Source organism: Sycon ciliatum, chromosome 5 (assembly GCF_964019385.1).
Source record: "Sycon ciliatum chromosome 5, ocSycCili1.1, whole genome shotgun sequence".
NCBI lineage: Eukaryota > Metazoa > Porifera > Calcarea > Leucosolenida > Sycettidae > Sycon > Sycon ciliatum.
In genome coordinates this window covers 20022556-20032887 of record NC_088647.1, presented here as the reverse complement: position 1 = coordinate 20032887, position 10332 = coordinate 20022556, and positions in this window count along the sequence as shown.

Here is a 10332-nt window from a genome sequence, read left to right as displayed (position 1 = left end):
CTCTCTCTCTCTCTCTCTCTCTCTCTCTCTCTCTCTCTCTCTCTCTCTCTCTCTCTCTCTCTCTCTCTCTCTCTCTCTCTCTCTCTCTCTCTCTCTCTCTCTCTCTCTCTCCGACTATCTCTCTCTCACTCACTCACTCACTCACTCTCTCTCTCTCTCTCTCTCTCTCTCTCTCTCTCTCTCTCTCTCTCTCTCTCTCCTCTCTCTTTCTCTCTCTCCCTGCGTGGTGCATCTGGGTGGCTATGAATGTTGTTTTTTTGTGTTTTTTTTACTATTATTCACAAACCCAACTCGTAAAATAAATAATTATGTGGACAAAAACAAACAGCTACTGAGCAGGGGCTGCACTGGGCAGCAGTGATGGTGAGGTACCAGGGGCTCCACCGACCAAAGGTCTCGGCTTCAATGCCACAAGCACGCACCAGGAAAAAGAAACAGAAATTCCAAAAAAAATTCCAGACCGAAAGTCGGCAGAGCTCCCTAAGCCTCCTCACCATTGCCACGATTCATGTAGTGCGTTCTTCCCCGGCTCTTGCACATATTTGGCATTGAAGTGGCCTTTGAACAAAGTTGAGATGGAAATGTTGACCAGTCACTGCTTGGATGACGACCAAACCATAGCTTAGTGGCAGAGCATCACCAGCCATAAGTGAGGGTCCCTGGTTCGAGTCCTGGTGACGACAGTCATTTTTCTTATCCAGACCTTTCCCGTTTTCGACTCCCTCAACCTTCATAACTAAAAGTCGGTTTGCCAGTTCCTTTTAGGAATGGATTACCGAGTTATGCTGAGAAACCTCTTCTTTGGAACTGGCGGGATGAAGCTGCAATATGTTGCCAGCTTACCCAGTGGATGTTGAGGAACTTCACTGCACCCAGCCATAGGAAGCCCAGCCTGGACGTGGCGCGGAGTGCGAAGTTCGGAAGGTGCTGGCGGAATGTCACTGAGTCAGGGGGGTGTCGAATGTGACTCAGAGCTGCTTCAGGCTTTTGGCAGGATCGAGTAGATATCCACCAAAACTGACCTCTGTGACTTGCCTTGCCTCATGGTGGCTGCCTCCGGCATGATGAAGTAACTAGGTGATCCAGCGAGAGTTGGACGTCAGCCAAAGCGGGGCCAGAATGCTTCAGTCATCGGAGGATACTATTATATAGTCTATAGGGTGGTATCATCGACATACACCCACCTCGCTGCCACGGGAAAGACATGTGCTGGAATCATTTACATGTACAGGAAAAAAAGGTAGGGCGCAGGATGCTATCTTGGGGTAGTGGTACCAGAAGAGATCTCAAAATGGTGATCACCTCTGGCCATTCAGGACAGCGCGGAGTGATCGCCCGTGTTGCAGCGGGTAACTGTCACTAGTAGTTGGGCAGCCAGACAAGAAGAGGAGCACAGATGCCCTTGCACCACTCCATCTTTCACGCACACCAACACCTACTGCTAATCGGCTAAACAGGCCTGTCTACCTAATCCTTTACTCTTTCTTCTGCTCAGCAAAAAAAAGGTACAGTCCAACCGCGGGGTTTGTGGTTGGTTGGTTGGTTGGTTGGTTGGTAATGGTGTGGTAGTCAATCTGCGCGAAATTCTAAATCATAGGGAAATGCATACAACCTGGCCGAATCTCTAACTCTCTGACGGCTGAGCCAATTGTTCTGAAACCTTCCTAGAACAATTTGCCATGCCTTTCTCTGTATTTTGATTTTCGAATTTTTGCAATACTGAGACAGTCCACGGCATGAAATTGAGCTTGAGCACTTCTCGACAGCCGCGCTAACCAACCACCTTCCAACTTGGAATGTTCATGGATTATTACTAGTGAGAGATTGATTGATTGATTTTATTTTACTTCGCAAGTTCAAACGGGTTCCTGGTCCAGTTATATGAAAGCGAAGGGCAGAATTTGCCAAAATCCTAATGAGCAACAGCATAGGCAATATTATCATAGACGTGGAGTACTATGCGAGCGAGAATACTGAGAAGAAAGGAACATGTCAAAGCCTGACGAAACACAACCTATTTCAGGCATACATAAGGAAGGCAGGCTAGCTTAAAATCTTGCAATCTGGATACGGTGCGCACCTCTCTAGGCAAACTGTTCCACAGCAATGCTCCTGCGGTGGCGAATCTCGTTTGGCCACACCGACTGCGAGCTGGCTGGCTGAGCAGACCATTGGCATGCTGATGGCGCGTATTTCTGCCGCTGCATGCTGCTGGTTTGAGAAGCTGGGCTAGAGCAAGGCTAGTGGAGTCATTTAGACAACGCCAGATGAAGATCAGGAGCTTTTGTTTAAAAAGTTCAGTGACGCGGTAAATCGAGTTGGCAGCCAGGAGGGGCTGCATCGCGGAACATGGCGGGCTGCCATCAATGCATCGGATCGCCCGGTTTTGCATGGCCTGCCACAGAGTGTTTACAATAAGGGGAAGGTAGAATGGAATGTCTCAGTACTCCCTGTAAGTGTGGTGCAAAATTCATTGTGCATGTCAACATCTGGTCTAAGTATCCGTCTCTGATGACCAGAAACATGGACGCCCTCACTCGGATGACTGAGGCTGCGATGCGTGCCTTCAGAAGTTTGGTTTTCCGCCTTGATCTTCCATTGCAGGGCTCTTCGAGAGACTCGGTCTTCCTACCTTCGAAGACGCTCTGGCAGCCAAAGTTTCAATATTCGTTCGTCGCTGCATCCATGGCCGTTCGAGCGTCTCGTTTCGGAACTATTACGTCAGAACACAGAGTGATCGCACCCGTGGAGCTGACCAGAATAGGCCTTGACAGATTATGCTAGCATAATTTTTCGCATAATTCCTATCAAAATCGAATAATCGCATAATTCGAGGCAAATTGCATACGAATCGCATAAAATCGGAATAATCCGCCTGTTCGCATCAAATTCCATACAGTTGTACATGTTCTACAAGTACAAGTACAAGTAGATGCACCAGGAAGTCGTAGGGTTACGACTCCCTTGATAACATGTCCAGTCCACTACAATCAGTGACGGTCGTAGCTAGGTCGGAAGGTGCGTTGACCCCGTTGAACTTTTGCTACTACAGTACACCGCCCTCTACAAAAAAATTCCTCTGTTATTTTGCACATAACCGTTATTCATTAGCAGCATATGTGAGCATAATGCGGCATAATATGATAACTTTTAGCATAAAAAGTAGCATAATTCTGCAATTTCTTCAGCAATGCGAAAAGCATAATTTCACGAAAATATTAGCATAATCTGTCAAGGCCTAGACCAGAACCTATAGCAAGTACCCGTCTGGCTCGGTCCTTCCGGGTAGACGTACGATCCAGTTCATTGGTGCCATTCTCTGGAACAAGCTAACGCCCATGATGTGCTGTGAACCTTGTCACGCCCATTTTCTATGCTCTCTCGAAAACGTCGAAATATTCTAAGTAGGTGACTTTGTACTAGTATCTGTTCACCAATAGTCCATCCTCTCCATTTTGTGTAAAATTGTATCTGATCAAATCCTATCCTATTGACTGCTACATAATGTTCTGCAAGGATGATAGGAAATGCACTGCTTCGACACCTCATGGGTCCTTTACCCTCCATGTATTCGCTTGTTCAACAGGTCTATTTCCGCCACTCTATATCTGTAACATATTCATGTAAGTACTTCGAAGTACCTTAGATGATTTCTTTCACTTGTGATTTTCTCCTCCTCAGGGCCCCTCCCTATTACTATACTAGTCTTAGACTTTAGTTAGACAGAGCACCTTCTCACGACAGTGTCATGGTGGTGACAGTAACTGTTGTCAGCTGACGAGCTGAGAGAAGGACGCAATGGGCAATGGACAGAAGTTGGAGAAATAAGAAAAAGAATATAAAAAGCGCGCACCCAAGATGTGCTAGAGCTGTTAGCCAGTTCGTTGTAGAACGTCAGTACCGTCGGTCAGTGTCGTGCAATGTTATCGCATGAGCCGATTGTTTAGTAAACTGACATTATAGCGTAACTTGTAGTTCCTTGGTCCTTTTTCTTTTTCTACAAAGAGAAAAGTAGGAAGAACAAATGCTATAAAGTTTAAAAGGACTGAGCATGAAGATGATTTTTAAAGAAGACAACCAAGAACAAGCGAAGAATACACAACTGACAGTACAATAGCAATTATTTCACGACTCCCTGCTGTCAACCAACAACATATTTTCAACAAAACAAGGTTTATCAAATATGGATAGTCATGTACATGTAGATGCACATGTCTTTGAGTGCCACAAGAAGTAGATCTATACAGGTCTCTTTAGACTTTACTGCATGTGAGTGTACATTGTACATGAACATGAACTCGGATGGTGAGCCAAGGAAGTATCGTCTGACTCAGTTACTGCTCAAAATCTGGTTTAGTAACTTTAGTTGGTGGAACTATTTAATACTTACTCACCTGTGCAACACCGTTGTCCATATTTTCGAATTCCATGTTTCCATGTTTTCCATGTTTTACATGTACATAATTATTATGTACATTGTGTGTATTATGTAGATACAATGTAGATCTACACTGCTGGCAACTGAAATCCGACCGCCTTGCCGGCGCGGTGCGCTGGCAAGGGGGTCGGATTTCAGTTGCCAGTTGTCATGTACATGTACATTATTTAATATGTACATGACATAATTTAAATTTTTTGTACAGTATCGATATCGCAAGAATCTCCCCAGTAAGACAAAAAAAGGTTCTGTGATCATGGCGGAAGTAAGCCTTGGTAGTAGTAGATCTACTAGTGGCGTTGTTGGTTGCGATAACAGAGGGCACCTGGAACGTACCCGGAAGGAATTGCTCGTTTCGGAGGGAATCTACGAAAGTGAGCGTACCATAGCGTTGGATATCAGTACCTGTGTCAAGCCAGGTGGATCTAGCGTCGTTGTGAACTGCAGACGCCTGCAGCCGTTCCTGAGAGCGCTGGTGTGCAATGGCAAGGTAGAGGAAGTAGAGCGTGTATTCACGTCTCTCCAATGCCTTCTTACGAGGGAGGGCAGTGGAGTGTGTCCCTCCCTGTTACCGACTCCAAATGCAGACACTAGCCGAGCTGAGGATCTCGAGTCTACATGGTCTAGGGCAGCGTGCACTGGAGAGCACTACGTAGAAGCTAGAGTTGGTGGACGTTTCAATCGCAAACCAGAGAGGTACTGCAGGAAAATCAATGGTCAGTTATTGTCGTCCCAAGAGGTGGATGATGAATTGGAATTTCCAATGGCCTTTGCTCCTACATGTACGTCAGTAGCAGAATTGATCAATTCCAAATGCCACGGACCGTACAGAAGTTCTTCCCCAACTTTGCTGCACTGCTCAATCTTGTGTGGTTATCCAGCAATGGTGAATTGCCTTTTACGGTGGGGAGCTGATGTATGCGAGTGGCTTGAAGCTGATGGCGATTTTTATCGGTACTGTCGGAAGTGGCGGTTTTCGCCGTTAAATGTTGCAGTTATCCTCAAGCAAGCAGGCATAGTCAAACAGCTACTTGAGCACGGTGCCTCGCCATACTGGAATATACAACGGCTGTGCTTCGGCCACGTCTACTCGCAGTATATGCCTGACGGTCCATCCAACTATTCTTTCTGCCGTCGAAGAAACAGAGCAGTTCTGCTTGCTCTGTGCTCGTCACCTCGCTTTCCACCCCCGTTCATCAATGCTGCCCGTGCCTACCAGTACCAGGATGAGCATGCTGGCCGAACGCTGAGACAGTGTTGTCGGTGGAATGCTGATCTGTCTCCTTCCACTTACAGTATGGTGATAAATTGTTGGCGACAGTGGACACCGCTGTTAGACACACCATGCTACAGAGCTGAAGAAGTAATGTGCAAGATGCTCTTCTGTCTGCTGGTTCTTGGTAAAGTGTGCAGTGCTGTGGTGTACGCTAGCATTGCAGACAACAAACCACTTTTGCGTAGCTCGTCCAGTGCCGGTAGTCGTGCTCTGGCTGATGCTGTGCGCAGTCTACTACAGCAGGGTACGGACCCTACCGGCGGAGCACCACGTGAAACTGAGGAATTGTGCCGTGATTGGCTGCGGATAAGGCTGCCAGGTTTGCATTGCCCGTACAGTGTGTTGCCCGAAAGATGGCCCCATGTTTCCAAAATTTCCATCATGAACCAGTGGACAAAGATGTACAAGTATCGAGAAGACCGCGTACAAGGATTCCTTCAGTCTATTTTCGGCGCGTGCATTGATTTGAGTATGGTGCTTCCAAGTTCGCCACCCCAATTCTGCTTAAGATATGGCTATGTTATCTGCTATGGTGCACCATTGGCCACAGTTCGACTGCTGGGCTGTCAGTCTGTAGATGATGAAATTGTCAAGCTGCTTGTTGACAGTGGTGGTATTCCTGGCATATCATCTGTGGCTGAAATCCCGTACGTGGACGGCCACCTCCATGACGGCCCGTCTTGCCAGTGCGGAGTGGAGCTATCGCCAGCACAGCGGAACGTCAAGGCATCCGATGTGCTCCAACTGGCTCCGCAAGCCAAGTCTCTGTCACAGCTATGCCGCACTGCCGTCATCAGGGCATGTCACAGCCATGGAGTTGTAGCAGCTATCAGTAAACTGAACCTTCCACCCGTCATTGCTGACTTCTTACTATTCAACTAGTATACATGTATCTATGCAGAACCACAGTGCAACGTCCCTGTATCTAGACGTGTGCGAGTAGATGGCAAAACGAAGTTCGCTAGCTCATATTTTCCTGATCTCTTGCTCTATGCAGTTGCGGCACCGTAGCTTCCATTGCACTATCTTTTGTAATAATAATAATTTGGGTTTTCAATAATATTTTTGTTATAAAATACACAGTAATACATGTCAAACAAGTAACGTAGTTGCGTGATGTCTGCGGCCTTCATCCTATTCATTATTACTTGTAATAATAAAATCGTGGTGCGAGGAAGCTGAGACGCTCCCTTCCTACTTGAATCCCAATCGAACTCGCGCACTTCCACCGAAACTGGGTGACTGCGCCCTACTAGATGGGGATTTGTATGCAAAATGTCACTAAAAGCGCCATTTCGTTCTTATAAAAGCACGGATGACGGCGATTGGCCCATATGTTGTAGTCTTTTGGACGCTGAGTCGACTGGTTTTGGTCCGAAAAGGCTGCGATGCAGCGTTCCTCCTTTATTCCCAATCGAACATGGTTGAACAAGCGGTCACGTGCTCCTGCGTACACCAGTCACCTGGTCACCGTGCCTGCAGGGTACAACTTACTAGCCTGTTTGACCTTTTTTGGGTGCAGTCCTGTCACTCGAGTTGAACCTTGGTGTGAAAGTTGTCGCCTGCTGGCGTGGTGACCAGGTGATTTGGGCAGTGCACGTGACCACTTGTTCAACCATGTTCGATTGGGAATAAAGGAGGAACGCTGCATCGCAGCCTTTTCGGACCAAAACCAGTCGACTGAGCGTCCAAAAGACTACAACATATGGGCCAATCGCGGTCATCCGTGCTTTTATAAGAACGAAATGGCGCTTTTAGTGACATTTTGCATACAAATCCTCATCTAGTAGGGCGCAGTCACCCAGTTTCGGTGGAAGTGCGCGAGTTCGATTGGGATTCAAGTAGGAAGGGAGCGTCTCAGCTTTCTCGGACCAAGACCATTCGACTCAGCACCCCGAAGACTACAACTGGTGAAATTTGCCTGCAGGGTACAACTTACTAGCCTGTTTGACCTTTTTTGGGTACAGTCCTGTCACTCGAGTTCGGTTTGTCCCTTGCCCGCTCAGTCGCCAGGTCGAGATCTCGCACTGTGGTGAAAGTCATTCCGGCCTCTCTCATGTCCTCCGCAACGCAGGTTGCCAACGTCTTTCTTGGGCGCCCCGGCCAGCCTCGGGAGTCTTGGGTCAAGTAGATGTTCATGGCTTTGCGGGCGGGCGTGTTGGGGGACATTCTCAGGATGTGTCCTGTCATTCTCCTCCTTCGCTGTTTAATCAGGGTGGATACTGGGCAGGTTTCGCAACGTTCATACAGGCGTTCATTGCTGACTCTGTCTTGCAGCTTGATACCCAGGATGCATCGAAGTTGCTTTCTGTGGAGCACGTCAACCTTGGAGAGGTTTCCTGCCGTCAATCATCATGACTCACAGTTGTATAGGAGACTCGGGAGGACAATGGCATTGTACAGACGCAACCTTCTCGTTTCTGCGATCTGCTCTCTCCTCAGCCACACCGTATACATCCGTCCGAAGGATGTTGACGCCTGACTCATTCGTCTGCCACAGTCTTCCTCCTCCACAATCAATGATCCAAGTTGCTTCGAGGTCTTCCAAACGTGTGAGACCACTGTCAGATGTATCCACTCAGTCTTCGATTGGTTGACATGGACCATGTACCGAGAGTGTCCGATAGTATAGGCAGACTGGTCTCCAGCCACTTGCGGTCCCTTGAATAGAAATTGATGTCATCTGCATATCCGGTCTCGTGGGGGAGTACGAAAACTCCTCTCTCTGGTCGTACTGAGCCGTATTTCCAGCCAAGTCTCCGAGTACCTTCGCGACACGCAATCTGGTTTCAGAGCTGGTCGCAGCACAGCAGATGTAGTATGGACACAGAGATATCTCTCTGCCAAGGCGATACGATACCGCTGGGATTGCCACATCCTCGGCCTAGAAAAGTCAAAAGCGTTTGACACGATTAACAGAGAAGCTCCAGGACACCATGAAGAACATTACGGGTCCTGCAAAGTTTGCCTTATACATCACCTGCTACACAATACAACAATAACGGTCAAGATTGGATCTGCCACATCGCAACCGTTTCGCAGCACGATTGGTACCCCACAAGGGGATGGCCTCAGTCCTGTGCTATTTATATATGCTACCTCGAGGCTGCACTACGTGAGTGCAGAGCCAATTTCCCAAGCAGACCAGCAACAGACTATCTTGTGTACGGTAGCAATAATGATTTTGCTGCCCAAATTCATACCTGAGATGAAAACAATTCAATAATCTTCTCATGCTTTCAATGCTCTACAAGTACCTTTTTCACAACACCGCAACTCTCTCTCTCTGTCTCTCTCTCTCTCTCTGTCTCTCTCTCTCTCTCTCTCTCTCTCTCTCTCTCTCTCTCTCTCTCTCTCTTTCTCTCTCTCTCTCTCTCTCTCTCTCTCTGTCTCTCTCTCTCTCTCTCTCTCTCTCTCTCTCTCTCTCTCTCTCTCCGACTATCTATCACTCACTCACTCTCTCTCTCTTTCTCTCTCTCTCTCTCTCTCTCTCTCTTTCTCTCTCTCTCTCTCTCTCTCTCTCTCTCTCTCTCTCTCTCTCTCTCTCTCTCTCTCTCTCTCTCTTTCTCTCTCTCTCTCTCTCTCTCTCTCTCTCTCTCTCTCTCTCTCTCTCTCTCTCTCTATCTCACTATCTCTCTCTCTCTCTCTCTCTCTCTCTCTCTCCCTGCGTGGTGCATCTGGGTGGCTATGAATTCCAGACCGAAAGTCGGCAGAGCTCCTTAAGCCTCCTCACCATTGCCACGATTCATGTAGTGCGTTCTTCCCCGGCTCTTGCACATATATGGCATTGAAGTGGCCTTTGAACAAAGTTGAGATGGAAATATTGACCACTCACTGCTTGGATGACGACCAAACCATAGCTTAGTGGCAGAGCATCACCAGCCATAAGTGAGGGTCCCTGGTTCGAGTCCTGTTGACGACAGTCATTATTCTTATCCAGACCTTTCCCGTGTTCGACTCCCTCAACCTTCATAACTAAAAGTCGGTTTGCCAGTTCCTTTTAGGAATGGATTACTGAGTTATGCTGAGAAACCTCTTCTCTGGAACTGGCGGGATGAAGCTGCAATATGTTGCCAGCTTACCCAGCGGATGTTGAGGAACTTCACTGCACCCAGCCATAGGAAGCCCAGCCTGGAGGTGGCGCGGAGTGCGAAGTTCGGAAGGTGTTGGCGGAATGTCACTGAGTCAGGGGGGGGGGGGGGAGGAGGGGGTGTCGAATGTGACTCAGCGCTGCTTCAGGCTTTTGGCAGGATCGAGTGGATATCCACCAAAACTGACCTCTGTGACTTTCCATGCCTCATGGTGGCTACCTCCGGCATGATGAAGTAACTAGTTGATCCAGCGAGAGTTGGACGTCAGCCAAAGCGGGGCCAGAATGCTCCAGTCATCGGAGGATACTATTATAGTCTATAGGGTGGTATCATCGACATACACCCACCTCGCTGCCACGGGAAAGACATGTGCTGGAATCATTTACATGTACAGGAAATAAGGTAGGGCGCAGGATGCTATCTTGGGGTAGTGGTACCAGAAGAAATCTCAAAATGGTGATCACCTCTGGCCATTCAGGACAGCGCGGAGTGATCGCCCGTGTTGCAGCGGGTAACTGCTACTAGTT